The sequence below is a fragment of the Bos indicus x Bos taurus genome, chromosome 13 (assembly GCF_003369695.1).
Source record: "Bos indicus x Bos taurus breed Angus x Brahman F1 hybrid chromosome 13, Bos_hybrid_MaternalHap_v2.0, whole genome shotgun sequence".
NCBI classification, from domain to species: Eukaryota; Metazoa; Chordata; class Mammalia; order Artiodactyla; family Bovidae; genus Bos; species Bos indicus x Bos taurus.
This window is the reverse complement of record NC_040088.1, coordinates 62,950,472-62,970,512: the sequence shown is the minus strand read 5'-3', so window position 1 is coordinate 62,970,512 and position 20,041 is coordinate 62,950,472.

The following is a 20,041-nucleotide window of genomic DNA, read 5'->3' as shown; positions in this document are numbered from 1 at the left end:
GAGATGAAGACCAGGACTTTCCCGGTGGTCCAATAATTGACTCCCTGCTTCCATGGCAGGGGGCACAGGTTTGATTCCTGTTGGGGGAACTAAGATCCCACATGCTTCATGGTATGGCCAAATAAATAAATAAAATGGAGACCAAGACCATCCATGAGTTTTTAACTGACACAATGCATTTATCCTTCTAGAGAGTAAAAATCTGGAAACCTTATTTTTGTAATGATATACGCTGTTTCTTATTAATGATATTTCTCTGTTTGACACATATGTACATAAATAGTGAAGAAATGTAAAAACCCAAGCTTACTAGGGAACTGCATGTCTGGAAAATCCTCTAACGTAAAACATGATGATGAATGTGTCTTGTCCTAGCACTTGGGAAATTGGTGATCTAAAGCATCTGAGCTTGGATTGTAATCCCTCTGTGAGTTCATTTCACACTGAGCAGTAGAACACAATAAAATATACTTGGCTAAATTCTGGACATTGATGGTATTTCATTTTTGTGGGTGTTTTTAGCTTCACTGGACTTAGAAATAGTCTTGTTCCAGGAGTGTAAATAACAGTCTTCTCATGTCCTTTTCATCCTTTGTATTTCAGTTTGCAGCATCCCTTCTCAGCTTCGATATTAGCTTCTCATTCTTTCTCCATCTTCCCCAGCACATGCTGGGTACTCTGAACGAAGAATCTTGAGCTTAGCTATCTTCATCATCACATAATACATGGCTACAGATATTTCTCTTTTAGATTTATTTTCTATAGTCATTAAATAAAAAAGCCTCTGTATCCCTACGGGTACTTACTTTTGGTTTTATTTGGAAGAAATATGGTTCTAAAAAGTTAGGCAAAACATTTGTTTTCAGTAGTCTTAAGCCTTCTGAAGAAATAGGAAAGTAGAGGAGGCATACTTATTTTTAACCAAACAAATAAAAAAATACTCTTCATAGAAAAGTGAACTTGTTTATGTATTTTCTTATTAATTTGAGGAAAATGGTATACTTTTATATTTTGTTTTGAGAGGACTTTTGATATTTCCAACAAAATAGGTGATCATTGATGTGAAAGGGTGAGCAAAACATATGTACTGGCCTCTGATACTCTCCACAAATGTGGTATTTTAGAGTGCCTATGTTGAGATTGTTGTTGTTTAGTCACTAAGTCGTGTCCAACCCTTTTCTGACTCCATGGACTGTAGCCCATCAGGCTCCTCTGTCTATGGGATCTGCCAAGCAAGAATGCTGGAGTGGGTTGGGATTTCCTTCTCCAGGGGATCTTCCCAACCAAGGGATTGAGCCTGCATCTCCTATACTGGCAGGTAGATTCTTTACTGCTGAGCCAGCAGGGAACATTTGAAAGTCATCATTTTAGACTTTTCTCAATCTGTGAAAATACCAGTTGGTATTGGTTGAGGGTATGCAGAAATACCTAGTCCTTGGTTTCCTACAGTTGTAGACAGGCTTGTTCAAGACCACTTGGAAGGACATGTGTGGGTCTGAAAAAGTCTCTGGAGCATTGGTCCTAGAGATAAATTATTCATTCAATTTCTGATTTCTCTATTTCAAGACCACCAGAAAGTGGTGCTTTAGATGATGTCAATTTTCTGTAGAAATTGCCACAAAGAACTGCAAAATATGTCCTAAGGCTTTGTTTTTTAGAAGTTTGTTATATTAAAATTTAAAAAAGCCACATGGACTACATTTTTGAGGATACACATATTTACCACATTCATTATGTTGTTAAATACTCTTAATGAAGTTACTGGCAGGAGACTGTCCTGAAAATAAGAAGCAAATTGGTAGCAATTATTTTATTTCTTTCTCATTTCATGGATAATTTTGTTACTTTTTGTGGGAAGTCAAATGTTAAATTTTGTGCTTAACTGATCTGATATCAAGATTTTAAAAACATATTTTCTTCAAATGGCTGGCATTTTTATAAAGGCAGTATACTTTAAAAATTTCCTTTAAAAAATATGCTTTCAAGATTTCCATGGAAATGGTAGGATTGAGAAAAATACCTATTTGGCTTTTTTTCCCCCTTTGACATTATAATGACTTTATAATGAAGCTGCATATTGACTTTGAAATGAAGCTACATAAAGCTGATATTTGCCAAGGGATAATATAAGAATGGATCTTTCACATCTTTGAAAATATAAAAGTTGCTTGAAATATTTTCTATCCAAAAACCTTCTCTTGACCCCTCATTTCCCACCAGATATTGTCCAATTTCTTTACATCCTTCACTAGCAAACTTTTAAAAAATGGTAGTGAGTGCCTTCTGTCTTCTCATTCTCTACAAAACCCCCTTCAGCAGGGCTTCTTTTTTATTTTCAAATTTAGACTGCATGGGATCATAGCTGTAGCCTGTGGGCTCAGTAGTTGTGGTGTGCAGGCTTAGTTGCCCTGCGGTAGGTGGAATCTTAGTTCCTCAACCAGGGATTGAACTCACATACATTGGAAGGCATATTCTTAGCCACTGGACCACCGGGGAAGTCCCAACCTCAATAAATTTGTTTTCCAGTGAACAAGAAAGAGTAGATGATTTTTAGTGTATTGGTATGAAAGTGTTTAATTTTCCCACTTAAAATGTATAAAATGCTGGTTGTGGTTCTATGATTAGTCAACTCGAAGACTCTTTTTGGCTTCCCGGGTGGCTCAGTGGTAAAGAATCCGCCTGCAATGTAGAAGACGTGGGTTCAGTCCCTAGGTCGGGAAGATCCCCTGGAGAAGGACATGGCAACCCATTCCAACAGAATTCCATGGACAGAGGAGCCTGGCAGGTTACAGTCCATGGGGTCACAAAAGAGTCAGACATAATTTAGCAACTGAGTAACACCAACAATGTGACTCTTTACCTTGAGAATTCTTTACTCCCATGCTGAGCTCATACACGGTAATGGAAGGTTCATTCTAAATGGTTTTACTAGAAGAATCTCTTCCTAGTAAGAGACTTGAACTTCTACTGGAAAACTGATCCATCACTGTTGAGAAACGTAACTGCTGTGAAATTTCCTCTGAACATCTTTGAAGATCTCTCCCAATAGTGGGAGATCAGGGCCTGAGCAAGACCAGTACTCTTTGGTTATGTCTTCACAAGAACAGGATTTATTTTTGACTCCGCTTAATTATTTTCTGGACTCTAGGTTTGTAGAATCATTTCTTTTTTATTTTATGGGTTGGGGTGCTGGGGGTAAACTGTTCTAAAGCAAGGATATATTGGAAATGTTTTCTCTGTGGCCAAAATTGTCCAAACTTGACTTTGGAGTCAGTATATTTACTGGATATTTTGTGCTTATCAAAATCACTTACAGCCAAAATAAAATGTCAATCAGAGTCATACATTATACTGCTAGAAATCCAAGACTTCATTGGATTTTTGAGATGTATATCTCATCATGGTCCAGTTTGACAGAAATTAAATTAAATCTGCCATTTCAAATAAACCCAGAAGATGGAAAATCTAGATAATTTTAAATACATGAAAAAGATACATTCTTCACTAGCAGTACAAGCTGTGGTCAAAATAAATAAGTAAATTTAAAGATGATTTGAGATTAAAACTGTTTTCAGTAAAAGATATCATTAAAGCTAATGACAGTTAAACAGCAGTGTCATAATGGAATAGATATTACTATAGGAAGATGATTCAAATTCTCCAAATGAGCTTTATAAATTACGAGATTAATGTAAGAATTAGTGTTATATGCTATTTCATTGTTGAAACTATTCCATGTTTAGTAGGCAGGGTATTTATTAGACTTTCTTGTAATATATCATAACATAGCTTAGAATGACCAAAATATCATAATGAGACTTTTAATTTTGAAGACTACAAAGAGTAGTTACATCATTCAATTAAAATTTTTTTCAAAAAGCCCGTGTAAGATTGAAGCATCAGGGGACTTTCCTGCTGCTCCAGTGGTTAAGACTTTGCCTTCCGATGCAGGTGGTGTAGGTTCAATCCCTTGTCAGGGAGCTGAGATTCTATATGCTGTACTATGCTATGCTAACTCACTTCAGTCGTGTCCGACTCTGTGCGACCCCATAGACGGCAGCCCACCAGGCTCTCCCATCCCTGGGATTCTCCAGGCAAGAACACTGGAGTGGGTTGCCATTTCCTTCTCCAATGCATGAAAGTGAAAAGTGAAAGGGAAGTCGCTCAGTCGTGTCCGACTCCTAGCAACCCCATGGATTGCAGCCTAACAGGCTCCTCCGCCCATGGGATTTTCCAAGCAAGAGTACTGGAGTGGGGTGCCATTGCCTTCTCCGAGATTCTATATGGCTTATGGCCAAAAAACCAAAAGGTTAAAACATAAGCAATATTGTAACAAACTCAATGAAGACTTTGAAAATGGTCCACATAAAAAAAGACTTTTCAAAAAGACAGTCAAATCAAGCCAAAAAAAAAAAAAAAAAAGGAGAGAGAGAAAAAGATTAATTACAAAAGGAAATATTATAATCATTATAAAAGGAATATTATATATTCCTATAATACAGTTAAAGAAGTTCCATAAAACTATTATTTTTAACTTAAAATAGCTATGAGATTAAAAAAATTAAAAGAAAGAAATAAGAACATTGGGATACATAAATCACATTTTTCCAGTCTTTATCTAAATCCATATATATTTTTACAGGCATAAGCATAAGTGACATGCAATTTAAAATATTTATGATTTTGACTTAATGTATTTTTCACATCTTGCTGTATACTCTCCATGAACACCATTTTAAATAATCACTTAATATTCCCTTTGGTGGATTGCTGTAATGTGCTTAACTACTTTTTTTCATACAGGATTCAGTCACATTCTGTTTCCTTCCTGAGAAGGCACCACTTATAATATTTAGTTGTAATAAGTAACTCCCTGTGTGGCATGTTGGAGTAAGTGCTAAAAAATATTTCTTATTTCAAAATTTCCATCTAAAGTTATTGTTCATCATTACCTTGGCCTGAATCAGTTAACAGATTAGTTCTAGCCAAAGTATGGGACATGAGCATAGTGCTTGAATCTAGGCTCACCGTGGGAGACCAGATCTGGTGGGCTGACACTGAGGACAGCTTCTTGTATGAGAATGGATTCCCCAGGGGGTAAGAGAGGAACCCTCATTTGCAGTATAAAAGGTACTAATGCACTGAGGGATAAAAATTGTATAATTTGTATAGAGCTTGGTTTTTTATAGACATGGGAAGAACCTACAAATAAAAATGAACAACTTAAAGTATATTTTTTTATGTCTTGAGTTGGAGCAAGTCTGGGGAGCTGTTACTATTCACAGTGTGTATCCAGTGTGGGTAGAAAAAGAATACATTTACTTGACCAGATATTTAACACAACAGAGGAGCATGACTGTGCTAGCAATGGTTCCAAGTCAGTAAAGTCAGAGTTTCACTTGTCAGTTTTGTTGTTTGTCATTAAATCATGAAGAAAATACCAATGACTGGTGAGATTTTAAACACTGATCTGGTTTTTTTGGATTCTTTCACAGTCCAAGTGACCAAGAAATCAATGGAATAAAGGTTCATCTAAATTAAAGGCAGAATTCAAGAAGCAATAAGATGATTTCTTTTTTTCATTAATGGGCTGCATTGTATGTTGAAAGCTAACTTTCGTTCACTAAGCTGTGCTACGGCCACTACGACCAAAATGAAATCACTCACTTTTGAGAATTTCATTGGTGCAATGAAGCAAACTGCAAATTATATGAGTTGCAAATTATGTGTATAAACTTTGCAGTAATTATGTTCATTCATTCATTCATGTGACTATATATATATATATATATATATATATATTTGAGTTTTTGTATGTGGTAGTCTCTAGGGGATATATTGGTGAACAAGACAAAGTCCTTATCCTCATGGAGCTTATATTCTACATAATAGAGGTAGGCTCCATACAAGTAAAATATACAAAAATTAGTATGTACGGTTCAGTTCAGTTCAGTCGCTCAGTCGTATCCGAATCTTTGCGACCCCATGAATTGCAGCACACCAGGCCTCCCTGTCTATCACCAACTCCTGGAGTTCACTCAGACTCATGTCCATTGAGTCAGTGATGCCATCCAGCCATCTCATCCTCTGTCATCCCCTCCTCCTCCTGCCCCCAATCTCTCCCAGCATCAGAGTCTTTTCCAATGAGTCAACTCTTCACATGAGGTACTGGAGTTTTGGCTTTAGCATTGTTCCTTCCAAAGAAATCCCAGGGCTGATCTCCTTCAGAATGGACTGGTTGGATCTCCTTGCAGTCCAAGGGACTCTCAAGAGTCTTCTCCAAAACCACAGTTCAAAAGCATCAATTCTTCGGTGCTCAGCCTTCTTCACAGCCCAACTCTCACATCCATACATGACCACTGGAAAAACCATAGCCTTGACTAGACGGACCTTTGTTGGCAAAGTAATGTCTTTGCTTTTGAATATGCTATCTAGGTTGGTCATAACTTTTCTTCCAAGGAGTAAGCGTCTTTTAATTTCATGGCTTCAGTCACCATCTGTACAGAAACAAACAAAAATTAAAAGAACACTGTAGTCACATCTGTTTTATATAATATGGTCATAGAAGATCTTCCAAGTCTGAGATATCAGAATCAAGATGTGAAGGGGAGAAGGGAACAACATGAAGTCTATGGGAAGAGGAACTTCTGGGTGAAAGAATAGTAAGCGCCAAGGTGTTGAGGTGGAGACATTCTGGGTATTTTCCAGGTAAGTGATGAAGCAGATGTGTTAGGGCAGAGTGAATGGGGCCAGGAGTGGCATAAGATGAGTTAAGAAGGGTGGTAAGGTACAGATAAGCCTTTGAGTGTGTGGATCACAATAAACTGTTGAAAATTCCGAAAGAGATGGGAATACCAGACCACCTGACCTGCCTCTTGAGAAACCTATATGCAGGTCAGGAAGCAACAGTTAGAACTGGATGTGTAACAACAGACTGGTTCCAAATAGGAAAAGGAGTACATCAAGGCTGTATATTGTCACCCTGCTTATTTAACTTATATGCAGAGTACATCATGAGAAACGCTGGACTGGAAGAAACACAAGCTGGAATCAAGATTGCCGGGAGAAATATCAATAACCTCAGATATGCAGATGATACCACCCTTACAGCAGAAAGTGAAGAGGAACTAAAAAGCCTCTTGATGAAAGTGAAAGTGGAGAGTGAAAAAGTTGGCTTAAACCTCAACATTCAGAAAACGAAGATCATGGCATCCGGTCCCGTCACTTCATGGGAAATAGATGGGGAAACAGTGGAAACAGTGTCAGACTTTATTTTTTGGGCTCCAAAATCACTGCAGATGGTGACTGCAGCCATGAAATTAAAAGACGCTTACTCCTTGGAAGGAAAGTTATGACCAACCTAGATAGCATATTCAAAAGCAGAGACTACTTTGCCAACAAAGGTCCGTCTAGTTAAGGCTATGGTTTTTCCAGTAGTCATTGCATGGATGTGAGAGTTGGACTGTGAAGAAAGCTGAGCACCGAAGAATTGATGCTTTTGAACTGTGGTTTTGGAGAAGACTCTTGAGAGTCCCTTGGACTGCAAGGAGATCCAACCAGTTCTTTCTAAAGGAGATCAGTCCTGGGTGTTCACTGGAAGGACTGATACTAAAGCTGAAACTCCAATACTTTGGCCACCTCATGTGAAGAGTTGACTCATTGGATAAGACTCTGATGCTGGGAGGGATTGGGGGCAGGAGGAGAAGGGGACGACAGAGGATGAGATGGCTGGATGGCATCACCGACTTGATGGACATGAGTCTGAGTGAACTCCGGGAGTTAGTGATGGATAGGGAGGCCTGGCTTGCTGCAATTCATGGGGTTGCAGAGTCGGACACGACTGAGCGACTAATCTGATCTGATCTGATCTGTGGGTAGTGGTTGAGGTGTTCTGCAGGGGCTGTGGACAGGGCACTGACAGAACCCCAAGGTCTGGCTTCACAATACTTGAAATTCTTCTAATCCATTTGCTTAAATACAACCCAAATAATGGAAACAAACAAACAAAAAAAGAATCCGACAACCTAGTCATTGGACAGCAATAAATTACGGTAGTAACAGAGCTGCCACTGAAATCACTGTCTCACACCTTTGACAGGGATTAGTGTAACACTTCCAGGTGAAATCCCAACCACCGGGAATTCCCTCCGGGACACCAAGACAGTTGCCAGGCCTCCCAGTCGCCATGTTTGCTCTACTATGTTCCTTTTGCTCTGAAGACAAAACCTGGGTAATCAACTAGTGTGTTTGTGCACTTTCTCATGAGTTTCCCACCAGAATTTCCTCCCTCTTTATTTTTTTTTTTCCATGAGTTACAACATGCTAATATGCTAGTATGATGACGTTGGCTTAGGCAGGGATCATAAATATTCAAATCAATTCTATGCAGTGCTTATTATGTGCCTGGCTGCAGCTCTAATAAAAGACGAGTAAAACACAATCCTGATCCTCAGAGAAGCAAGCTAATTGTTTGAGATTGCTAAAAGTTAGGTATGATATTGTCTCACATTTACATAGGAATTACACCCTGAAATACAGAAGTTCTAGGCAGTGAGTGACAAAAGACCCAAAGAACATCCCAGATGTGGAATTTTAGTATTTATGTGTGGGTACCAGGTCACATTAGTGAGGATTCATAGTAATACAGGAAGTTTTGGTGAACAGGTTGTGTTAACAAGAACAGAAATTTTTAAAAAGCTAATGTAGAGCACTTGTGATGTGACAGACCCTTTTCTAAGTTCTTCATTATATCATTCATTTGTTCCTTGCAAAAACTCTCTATGGGCTATATATTATTATAATCATCCTTGACTCCAGTCTCTGTTCTTAACTGCTAAATCCCATTGACTTTCAGAAGGGTACAAGGCATGTTTGTGAAGAAATTTAGATAGGATTTGGAAATTCTGTTTTGTATATGAGGAAAGGCAGCACCATCTCTAACCTGTGGGTAGCATTTAATTCTTCAACATAGCATATAGCTTGAGTTAAGGATAGATAATACACTTTCAAAACAGAATGATGGCAGGTAAATTTTAAAATTTCCTTACTTGATTTGCTTTCAAAAGAGCAGAGATAACTTCAATCTATTTAAATACCTTTAAAATGACAGGTGCTTCTATTTTCTAGATATAAATTTTGTATTTTGAGATGTTGGTTTATCAAATTTATGATTTGCAACTATAAATGTAAGTGATTGGTTCATACTAAATACCTAATCCAAATGAGGACTTCTCTATATATTAGATTAGCTGATTGTAAGTTTTATAACAAAACCCACACATTTTCCTTTATAAGATGGGCACTGTGCCAAGCAGCTTTTGGGTAACTTACTATAGCCTGTTTTCAGCTTCTCTGTAATAAGTCCTCAGTCCTTATGTTTGAAGACAAAAAAACCCATAGAGAAAAGTATATTTATCTCTTCTCCAGTTCTTAGTCTTTAAGTGGTGAATTTTAAAGAGAGAACAATTTCATATTTGGCATCTGTTATTAAATATGTGGTTTCCTTCTTCTTTGGGGGTAAATTTTTGTTACTTTATAAAAACTGCTAACATATTTGTATTAATAGCTAATCAACACTGATAGCAGTATAGAGCATTTTAATTAATATATTTGAATGAACTTCTTGTTCTGAGTTTAATTATGGGGAGATAAAATATTAATGACTTTGAAAGGAATGTATAAAAATATTTTATTCCAATTATAATTTCTTTTAATTTTGTTCTTAGTTTGAAGCATATTATTTTTTTCAAACGAGGAGGCTACAGCAAGGATATATTTATTTCAATGAGGATGGGTTGATTTTAATCAATTTTTAAACAAGAACAGAAAATGGCCTTATTAGTGTGTAATGGAACATGATAACTCTTATTTTAAATTTTATTTGAGTTTTTCATCTGTTTCATTCAGATGTTTGGGTCATGTTGAATATTTTAGTGCAAAGGTTCAAGTTCTTTTTTTGTGGTTATTTGCAAAGAAGGACAAGAATATTAAAGACCCTTGATGAAAGAGTCTGGTCTTTGAGGAGAAAGCCTCTTCTTTCAAGGGCTTTCAAAATTTGCTTTGGGAGTATGGTTGGTTATTTAACTCTTGCTTGTGTTACCTTACTTATATAATCAAATTATTTAATTTCCATGCAGGAATATGTGTCTTAAGATACCATTTGTAAAAAGATTCAGTTTCTGGGTGAAAGATTTTAGTGACCATAATATGTAGACAGAACAGACGAAGTGAACTTCAAAATTACTGGGACATAAAACACCAGGCTAATTATTTGTAAAGTTTAAAGCCACTATAATTATCTAGAGAAAGGAAAAGAAAGAAAAGAAAAGAAGGAAGAAAAAATCTGTTCATCTCCAAATGGTATTCACTGTGTATTTATTCAAACAGTGATTTCTATGATTTTAATAGCAATATTTTCTGGAATAGATGATTTTGTGACAAGCAAGTAGAAACCAGCCCCAATTTATAATATTAATAGCAAAAATATAATTTGATAAATCACTATGTAGATTGCTGACTCTATAGTGATCATAGATGTTAAGATAAGAAATTGAGTTTGTTCTCCATGTTCATAATATTTAAATGTTAACGTAATAGAAAAGTGCAAAACTTGAGCTATCTCTTTTTTTACAAGAACGTGTAGGGTTGCATGAGCGTTGAGAAGAAAGTGAATGAGAAGGCAAAGCAATAAATGAACATTTAAATAGGTACTATTTCTGCTTATAGAAATAGTGTACTTGCAATATGGGCAATTTGAAAATACGAGAAGTAAAAGGAAGACAGAAAAGCTAAACATACAACCTGGAAATAACTATCGTTAACTCTGAGCTGTATTTCCTTCCAGTGTTCTTTATTTTCACTTGTGAATGCAACTAATTGAGATCATATTTAATTATTTTTTATTCTGCTTTTATTTTCTGCTTAACATTATAGCAGGAACATCTCACTAAACTCCTTCAAAAATGTAATTGTTAATAACTGCAAAACCAATCAAGATACAGTGTGTTATAATGTTTTTGATGATTCTGTTGTTTGTGCACTTGGTTTATTTCCACTTGATCCCTACAGTAATTCATACATCATTATCATCTTGGTATATAAATCTTTGTCAGCTCCATCTTGTTATTTCCTTAGAGCAATTCTTAGAATTGAAGCTACTAGGCTATTTATTCGTTTAATCATTCCTGGAACAAACATACTTGGAAAGCCAACTTTGTGCTATGAAACATTTTTAAGGCTTTTGATACATAATATACAATTGCTATCCAAAGTGATCATACCACTTTATTGGTGATTATGCCAAATATACCTACCTCCTGTTATTATGCCTTCGTATATATAGTTCCTTCTAAAATGAATTGGCTTGACCTGTGTAAATCAGTATTTTATAATGGAAATGTTTTATGGCTTGTCATGAAAGACATCTTTGTGGCATCTACTTTGTTCTCTCTTAAATCCCACATTCTAGGGGAAGCCAAGTGCCATATCATGAGAACACTTATGCAACCTTGAAAAGTGGTACATGTGGCAAGGAACTCGGGCCTCCTGTCAAGAGCCAGCAAGGACCTGAGTCCTCCAGTGAACAACTATATGAGTGAGTTATCTTGCAAGCAGACCCTCCAGCCCTGGGCTAGCCTTCAGATGACTGCGGTCCTGGCCAACACTTTGATGGCCACTGATTGGAACTTCTGTGCCAGAACCAGCCAGCTAAGCCACTGCTGGATTCTTGACCCCCAGAAACTGAGTAAGATGATAAATAATTGTTGTTTTAACTTGCTACATCTGGGGATAATTTGTTACACATCAATAGATAATTAATACAACCTCCTATCAGCAGTTGGGATAGAGTACTTGCTGACATTGTAATTTGTAGGTTAATCTGGCAGATAAAAATCGTCTTATTGTTTTACTTGCATAATTTAATTTTTTCATGTTTATTAACCTTTTCCCCCACTTCTAATTGGTTATTTATGTGTATCCATTTTGTTTTAATCAGTGCTTCATTTTTTTCTCTGGGATTTGATTTTCCAACAGGAACAGCATAAAAGTGCCAATAAAGATGATAAGGAAGCCTCAGAAATGCATAATTCAAAGATTTTATTAGGTTAACTAAGGGTGTAGATTTGGACAAAAATTAACTCTTAGAGATATGGTTTGGTATTTCTCCTGGCACCCTCTTCAAAGGAACTGTGTACATCCAAAAAATATTACAGCATTATTTTTAATCTCCATGCTCTTCCCACAATGTGAATGTCACACTCCTCCCATTAATTGGTAGGGTCTATAAACTGTATCACCTTGAACCTGGATGAAATTGGGAGTGTAAGTGGGGCTATGTGGCTTTTGAATTAGATCATAGAAGATGATTCTTTCTGGTTCTTTTTCAATACTTGCTCTTGGAGCTTAATTTCTCTGATGCAAGGAAGTCCAAACTACTCCACTTGAGAGGATACTAGGAAAATACCACTCGTAGGTTATTCTGGCCAACAGCCCAGCTGATATTCTAGCCAACAACCACCATCAATTGCCAAATATGTAAGTGGAGATGCCTCCAGATAATTCCATTTCCAATCTTTGAGTCTTCCCGGGTGAGCTGCAAACATCTTCGAGCAGAAACAATGAAGTGTACTCTGCCCTGTTTGAATTCCTGACCAATAGAATCTATGAGCATCATATAATTATTTTACCTCGAAGTTTTAAATGCTTTTGTTATGTGGCAATATAACTGGCACAGCAACCATATAAAGCTGAGTCAGATTTTTTTTAAGCTATTTATTTATTTATTATTTATTTTTGGCGGTGGGGGGACGGTGTGCTGTGCTGGGTCTTTGTTGCTGCAAGCAGACTTTCTTTACTTGCAACAAGTGGAGGCTATTCTCTAGTTGCAGTGAATGGGCTTCTCATTGTGGTGGCTTCTCTTGTTGTAGATTACAGGCTCTAGAGTGCTCGGGCCCAGTAGTTGTGGTGCATGGGTTTCGTTGCCCCTTGGCATGTGGGATCTTCCCAGACCAGGGATCGAACCTGTGTCCCCTGCATCAGCAAGAGGATTCTCAACTACTGGATCATCAGGGAAGCCCCCCCTTTTTTTTTTACTATATTAAAAGTCTAATTTAGTTAATATTATTTTAAAAGCACGAGTTAGTTAATGTATTTTCATGTTTATTAACATTTTGCCACTTCTATTAGTAATTGGTTATTTATGTCTACCCATTTTGTTTTAATCAGTGCTTCATTTTTTTCCTGTGATTTGAACTTCCATTAGGAACGTCTTAATTTCCATTAGGAAGTCCTTTCTATGTATTAATTTTATATATTAAATATATATAATACACATATGTTAAAAATGAGTTCCTTAATTTATATATATATATATATATGTATTCACACCAGCACACACATATGTAAATATATATGTATATGCCAGGTCTTAGTTGTGGCATGTGGGATCTAGTTACCTGACCAGGGATCAAACCTGAGGATCCTGCATTGTGGGCTTGGAGTCTTAGCCACTGGACCACCAGGGAAATCCTGTGAGTCAGATGGTTTTAATCCTCATTTTAGTGCTGAGGAATACAAACAAAGAGAGAGAAAGAAGTGACATTTTCAGGGTCTCCTAATAATTTCAGTTCTGTTCAGTTCATTCACTCAGTCGTGTCCAATTCTTTGTGACCCCATGAATCGCAGCATGCCAGGCCTCCCTGTCCATCACCAACTCCCGGAGTTCACTGAGACTCACGTCCATCGAGTCAGTGATGCCATCCAGCCATCTCATCCTCTGTCGTCCCCTTCTCCTCCTGCCCCCAATCCCTCCCAGCATCAGAGTCTTTTCCAATGAGTCAACTCTTCGCATGAGGTGGCCAAAGTACTGGAATTTCAGCTTTAGCATCGTTCCTTCCAAAGAAATCCCAGGGCTGATCTCCTTCAGAATGGACTGGTTGGATCTCCTTGCAGTCCAAGGGACTCTCAAGAGTCTTCTCCAACACCACAGTTCAAAAGCATCAATTCTTCGGCATTTAGCCTTTTTCACAGTCCAACTCTCACATCCATACATGACCACAGGAAAAACCATAGCCTTGACTAGACGGACCTTTGTTGGCAAAGTAATGTCTCTGCTTTTGAATACGCTATCTAGGTTGGTCATAACTTTTCTTCCAAGGAGTAAGCGTCTTTTAATTTCATGGCTGCAGTCACCATCTGCAGTGATTTTGGAGCCCAAAAAATAAAGTCTGACACTGTTTCCACTGTTTCCCCATCTATTTCCCATGAAGTGATGGGACCAGATGCCATGATCTTCGTTTTCTGAATGTTGAGCTTTAAGCCAACTTTGTCACTCTCCTCTTTCACTTTCATCAAGAGGCTTTTTAGTTCCTTTTCATTTTCTACCATAAGGGTGGTGTCATCTGCATATCTGAGGTTCTTGATATTTCTCCCAGCAATCTTGATTCCAGCCTGTGCTTTTTCCAGCCCAATGCTTCTCATGATGTACTGTGCATAGAAGTTAAATAAGCATGGTGACAATATACAGCCTTGACGTACTCCTTTTCCTATTTGGAACCAGTCTGTTGTTTCATGTCCAGTTCTAACTGTTGCTTCCTGACCTGCATATAGGTTTCTCAAGAGGCAGGTCAGGTGGTCTGGTATTCCCATCTCTTGAAGAATTTTCCACAGTTTATTGTGATCCACACAGTCAAAAGCTTTGGCATAGTCAATAAAGCAGAAATAGATGTTTTTCTGGAACTCTCTTGCCTTTTCCATGATCCAGTGGATGTTGGCAATTTGATCCCTGGTTCCTCTGCCTTTTCTAAAACCAGCTTGAAAATCTGGAAGTTCATGGTTCACGTATTGCTGAAGCCCGGCTTGGAGAATTTTGATCATTACTTTACTAGCGTGTGCTGCTGCTGCTGCTAAGGCGCTTCAGTCATGTCCGACTCTGTGCGACCCCTTAGACAGCAGCCCATCAGGCTCCACCCTCCCTGGGATTCTCCAGACAAGAACACTGGAGTGGGTTGCCATTTCCTTCTCCAATGCATGAAAAGTGAAAAGTGAAAGTGAAGTCGCTCAGTCATGTCCAACTCTATGCGACCCCATAGACAGCAGCCTATCAGGCTCCTCTGTACATGGGATTTTCCAGGCAAGAGTACTGGAGTGGGTTGCCATTGCCTTCTCCGACTAGCATGTGAGATGAGTGCAATTGTGCGGTAGTTTGAGCATTCTTTGGCATAGCCTTTCTTCAGGATTGAAATGAAAACTGACCTTTTCCAGTCCTGTGGCCGCTACTGAGTTTTCCATATTTGCTGGCATATTGAGTGCAGCACTTTCACAGCATCATCTTTCAGGATTTGGAATAGCTCCACTGGAATTCCATCACCTCCACTAGCTTTGTCTGTAGTGATGCTTTCTAAGGCCCACTTGACTTCACATTCCAGGATGTCTGGCTCTAGGTCAGTGATCACACCATCGTGATTATCTTGGTTGTGAAGATCTTTTTTGTACAGTTTTTCTGTGTATTCCTGCCACCTCTTCTTAATAACTTCTGCTTCTGTTAGGTCTATACCATTTCTGTCCTTTATCGAGCCCAGCTTTGCATGAAATATTTCCTTTGTATCTCTAATTTTCTTGAAGAGATCTCTAGTCTTTCCCATTCTGTTGTTTTCCTCTATTTCTTTGCATTGATCACTGAGGAAGGCTTTCTTATCTCTTCTTGCTATTCTTTGGAATTCTGCATATAGATGCTTATATCTTTCCTTTTCTCCTTTGCTTTTCACTTCTCTTCTTTTCACAGCTATTGGTAAGGCCTCCCCAGACAGCCATTTTGCTTTTTTGCGTTTCTTTTCCATGGGGATGGTCTTGATCCCTGTCTCCTGTACAATGTCACGAACCTCTGTCCATAGTTCATCAGGCACTCTATCTATCAGATCTAGGCCCTTAAATCTATTTCTCACTTCCACTGTATAATCATAAGGGATTTGATTTAGGTCATACCTGAATGGTCTAGTGGTTTTCCCTACTTTCTTCAATTTAAGTCTGAATTTGGCAATAAGGAGTTCATGATCTGAGCCACCGTCAGCTTCTGGTCTTGTTTTTGCTGACTGTATAGAGCTTCTCCATATTTGGCTGCAAAGAATATAATCAATCTGATTTTGGTGTTGACCATCTGGTGATGTCCATGTGTAGAGTCTTCTCTTGTGTTGTTGGAAGAGGGTGTTTGCTATGACCAGTTCATTTTCTTGGCAAAACTCTATTAATAATTTAGTGTCAGTATAATACTGGATCATTTCCACCATTGGATGCTATTTCAGAGTTATATGATGGTTTAGTCACTAAGTCATGTCCGACTCTTGCAACCTCATGGACTTGCAACCCCAGTCTCCTCTGTCCGTGGGATTTTCCAGGCAAGAATACTGGAGTGGTCTGCCATTTCCTTTTCCAGGGGATCTTCCTGACCCAGTGATTGAACCTGGGGTATCTGTACTATAGGCAGATTCTTTACCACTTGATCAACCAAGGAAGCCTCAGAGTTATATAACTAGTAGTAAAAATATAATGGAAACGTTTGATCCTCTATGGAGTAGTACTTCCAGGTGTCAGGCACTGGCTGAGGTTTTAGAGTTCAATAGTGAGCAAGAAAGCAGGCATGGGTTCTACCTACATGATTCCAGGAGATAGTCATTCATCAAATAATCACATAAGAATTAATGACTTGGCATAGCAAATGGGGGAAATTATAACAGTGCTCTGAGAGGAAGAACAAATTAATAGAGATCAGGAAATTTTGAAGAACTGGCATTTAACTGAAAATGGGTAATTGTATTTAGCTCTACTTAGGGTTTCTTTTTCACTCATTATTTAGTTTTTTATTTGTTTATTCACTCTCCATTAAACTATATACTACTTTAGGCCAGAAAGTGTTTCATTTGAATAACCCCACAGAGCATACTTATTCTCATAATTATGCTCAGCCTTCCACAAATGACTGAATAGAACACAACGGATTTAAAAGTAATTTAACCTGAGTTCCCATTCCTGTAATTGTTTCACAATGCTGCTTTTGTCACTCACCTCCAGGGTTTAGCTGTGGCATCTGTGTCACTTGCACAAAGCTGTTCGGATGAGTATGAGAGTTTGGAGCCTGGTCTGCAGTGGGGGATTCAAGTGGCTGATGAGCCATTCATTTATTTGGCAAAATGATGGGTTTTGTTCACTAATAATATCAGGGCCTCCCTGTGGTCCCATCCTATCCTGTTCTACAGAGTGTTAGAAACCAAAAATTTGCACTGTATCTATTGACAAAAAAAAAAGAAAGGTATTTTTACTCTCTGGCTTCTAATTAAGTCCAGACGATGATGTGCCCTGACTGGACATCAGAGGAGTGAAAGAAGGTAAGATCAGTATATTTATACCTGCTTCCCCCCACTCCCAGCACACCATAGCTCCTGTCAGGACTTGGCATGGTCTTGCTGTGATCCAAGGCCATAGCTCTCATCAGACAGCTGTCCCCAAGTAGCTTCCTCCCTCCATTAACAATTTTCTTCTCTTGTTCATCCTTTAAACCTAAGGGTAATAACAGCCGCCCCCCCCCCACCTCCATTATTGCATCTGTACCTTTATTAACCTCTCTTCAAACTGCCCAATTTGAGTGTGTTATCCTAGTTCCTGCGAGGACCTAATCAATACAATACTGATATGATGATGCAAAGCAGAAATGATAAGCTTTGGCAATAAACTGGAAGTTGGGACAGAGGAGGGAAGCAGGCAAAATCGATGTTAAAAAAAAAAAGTCAATGTTGTTTAAGTAGTAAATACAGGGACCAGAAAACCAGGAGAACGTTGAGAAGAAACTCTAGCAAATAAACTTTAAGGAAATTGTGTTTGAGGTGCAGGCAGTTAAATTATGAGATTGGTGCTTAGGGCAGAAAGCAGGACTAGTGTTTCAAATATATTAATCTATACAAGGAGAACACAAAAGTCATGGGAATGACCGAAAACAACCAAGGAAGTCTCTAAGTAATCCTACTAAGCCAGAATGCAATAGCCCAGACACAAAGCAAGACCATAATCCAGCAGCATATATAGTGTCATCAAGTCCAAGTCAAAGTAATTAAAATATCTACTTGTGTTACTTAAACGCTGTAAAGGAGATAATAAGTAAATAATAAATTCTTTCAATCTTTATCTACTATTTCTCCACTGACAAGTTTTCCCCACTTTGTGCTATATTCTTTTCAACTATGTGCACATCATAAAACTTCCTCCCTTCCCATTTTCCTGATTTCTGTATTGAAAAGACCTTGTTGAATTTGTTACAATATCGCTTCTGTTTTATGTTTTGTTTTTTGGGCCCTGAGGCATGTGGTATCGTAACTCTCCCACCAGGGATTGAACCTGTACCCCCTGCATTGGAAGACAAAGTCTTAATCACTGCATCACCAGGGAAGTCCCCCATTTTCCTGAGTTTTTTATCACAAAATTCTGAAAAGAGAGGTATGAAGGGCAGAGGTGAGAAGAGGTCAGATTTTAAGGATATTCAGAAGGTAGAGTCAATAGAATGTGCTAACAAATATGATTGAAGGTGTGAAAGAAAGAAATGACTTAGCAGCTTTGGACTGAGAAGACATTTATAAAAGAGAAAAATGTTGGAGAATCAGTGGAGTAACAACAGAAAGTATAAATGTCACTTCTATTACAGTTTTGACCAGCCCTGATAACTTCTGCTTAACATGTGCATGCACGCACGTGTGTGTGTGTGTGTGTGTAATGGGTGGTAAAGTAGGGGATGTGTTGACATCTGTAATCAGTCCATTACCTACTGACAGGATGAAACTTAACATAGCCCTGGAAGAGCCTGACTGGCAGTCAGTATTTTAATCAATATGTATTCTATGAGAATTTCTTCTCTAAGACCTTGAAAAGCCCTTACAAAATTGCACTGCTGTATTTCTGTTCTGTTTTAGGTTTGGGTGTTTACAGTTCAATTTTGAAAGCTCTCAATGCATTTTTATGTATTTTTACTTTATTTTTAGGTGAGTGTTCAGTTGACATTCACCTGAACTGCCTCACAGAGGAAATCTCTAGGTGATGCTAAGAGAGAGTGATAATTCAGGATCCATTCATGCCAGACTGCAGCAGGATGCTGGTAGAAGTAAGAATAGAAAATGATAAAATTGTGATACTGAGAAAGACTACAGGCATGAAAGGATAGAAATACTTAAATTTCGCAAATGCACAAATTTTAGCTTTAGGACATAATAGCTGTCGTTTGTTGTTCCAAAAAATATCCCCATATATAACTTTAAATTCACCATGAAGAGTAAAAGTGAAAGACAGCTTCAGATTTACCTATGTTCACAGATGTGTTAATTTTCTAAATGTGGTCATATTTGTTGTGAAACTTAACAGTTTTTCCTATGTTACAATCAGATATATAAATACTTCTCAAGTGTTTCTTTTTTTTATCTTCACTTCTTTAGGTTCTCTTTGACCCTCAGCTCTTACTGGACAAAGTTAAAACAAACTGTTATATAGAACACTGGGCATATCACATGCTAGCAAAGTAATGCTCAAAATTCTCCAAGCCAGGTTTCAACAGTACGTGAACCATGAACTTCCAGATGTTCAAGCTGAATTTAGAAAAGTCAGAGGAACCAGAGATCAAATTGCCAACATCCATTGGATCATCAAAAAAGCAAGAGAGTTCCAGAAAAACGTCTACTTCTGCTTTATTGACTATGCCAAAGCCTTTGACTGTGTGGATCACAACAAACTGTGGAAAATTCTTCAAGAGATTGAAATACCAGACCACTTGACCAGCCTCCTGAGAAATCTGTATGCAGGTCAAGAACCAAAAGTTAGAACTGGTCATGGAACAGACTGGTTCTAAATCAGGAAATGAGTACGTCAAGACTGTATATTGTCACCCTGCTTCAGTCAGTTCAGTTCATTCGCTCAGTCATGTCCGACTGTTTGTGACCCCATGGACTGCAGCACGCCAGGCTTCCCTGTCCATCACCAACTCCCAGAGCTTCCTCAAACTCATGTCCATCAA